The sequence below is a fragment of the Anneissia japonica genome, unplaced genomic scaffold (genome assembly GCF_011630105.1).
Source record: "Anneissia japonica isolate Jap-2015-1 unplaced genomic scaffold, ASM1163010v1 scaffold288178_len262860_cov156, whole genome shotgun sequence".
Taxonomy (NCBI): Eukaryota; Metazoa; Echinodermata; class Crinoidea; order Comatulida; family Comatulidae; genus Anneissia; species Anneissia japonica.
In genome coordinates this window covers 63,740-65,745 of record NW_022698840.1, presented here as the reverse complement: position 1 = coordinate 65,745, position 2,006 = coordinate 63,740, and positions in this window count along the sequence as shown.

Here is a 2,006-nt window from a genome sequence, read left to right as displayed (position 1 = left end):
GACTAGTGTTGTCCGAAAGCTCTGGTTCTATTTCTGGCTGTTTACTTACGTTTACTTTTTAGCTGCTGCTTATCATTTTTGTATCTCTACTGAGATCCAGCCATTGTTTCCCACAGCATTGTTGTTTTCCAGTATATATATATACATATACATATATACACACACACACACATATATATAACTTACTTAATCTAAAGCATTACTGTGGACACTTAAGGTCATGGTTTTTAGGGCACTCAAAGTCATTTTAATACTAGAAATGTGTTTTGGCGGCCATTTTGAATATTTATTTTGCATTTTCGCAATAAAGATGTATGCTATGGTGTTTTATATGTGTTCTATTTGATTCCTTGAACTAAACAACATAGGTTTTGACACCAAGATTGTGGTAGGCCTAATATGACACTTAGAGCCTTCAAACTGCCAAAATTGTGGTTTTTTGGTGGCCATTTTGAATATTTTATTAAATTTTGCATTTTCACGATAAAGATGTACATTATTGTATTTAATAATGTTTTACTGGATTCCTTGAACCAAAGAACGTAAGTATTGATAATACCAAAGATCATGGTAATGTGGACACTTAGAGCATTTTAAACTGTAAAAATTGTGTTTTTTGGCGGCCATTTTTATTTTTCCAATGTTCGGTGGGAACGGTTGGAGTGATATCGTGGTTCCCGCCAGTGGCGTAGAAAATATTTTTCATTGGGGGGGATGATTGGCGTGTTAGCCAGTGTCGTAACAGACGCGGGGGTGGGGGGGGGCAGGGGGAAACTGCCCCTCCCCTTACGGTTTTTACCGGGCTGACAAAGCTGGGTAATAAGAGAAAAGAAAGAGGGGAGAGGGGGGGAAAGAGAAAGAAGAGGAAAAGAAAAGGAAAGAAAAAGGGAAGAGAAAAATAAAGACAAGACTAAAAAGGAAGATATCATAATGACCAGACTCACAACACCCTGCAACCCCTTCTCCACTTCAAAAACTGTCATAACTCCTTTGATCAATGCTGCCCGATGGCGTAACCACTGGGGGACAAGGGGAAAATATCTATCTTTGTAAAATCTTCCCCACCCCTTTATAAATGCCCTTTCATCCCCTGAAAGTGCCTAAAAACCTCAAATTTCGCGCGCATTTCTTGTTAACATGGCCCAATTTCCTCTAAAAATTGCACATTTTAGGGAGTTTTGATCAATTCTAACGAAATTATAATTAAAAACACCGGGAGACAAGGGGAAAATATCCATCTTTGGAAAATCTTTCTCCACCCCTTGACAAATGCATCCTCTGAAAATGCCTAAAATTAGTAGAATAGAAGACACCATAGGCCATTTGCATAATAATGAATGATTACATAATAATTTCATAATTATATGGGTATGAATTTTTATAATGTTGATATATTAATTTGCATATGCGGGCATATTAATTTTCATATTTTGCTGGTATATTAATTTGCATATGCTGGTATATTAATTTGAATATGCTGGTATATTAATTTGCATGTGCTGGTATATTAATTTATATATGGTTGTTTATTAATTTCCATAATGTTGAAATATTAATTTGCATAATGCGGGTGTGTAAATAATAACGATATTGATAAAATTAATATTAATTTCCATAATGTTGATATATTAATTTGCATAATGCGGGTGTGTAAATAATAATGAGGATATAGGGTATCGCTGAGCCTCCTATCTAAGTAGTTCTGAAAAGAACTGTTTTTGTTGATTTAGTCTCAACGCTAAATAATAATAATAATAATATGAACTTAGATTACACAAATAGTAATGTAAAAAACCTGTGATAAATTGTATTCAACTTAGCTGAAAATTTGTAAATGAAAAAACAAATCTAAATTTCTAACTTATTTTCAGTAGGTCTTTTTAGTTAGGGAGAAAACAGGCAATAAGATTCGTTGAATAATAATAATATAAAACTTACATAGGGTATTCTCATCCTGTTTTTACAAATAGTATATAGTAATGTAAACTCCTGTTCCAATGTAATGT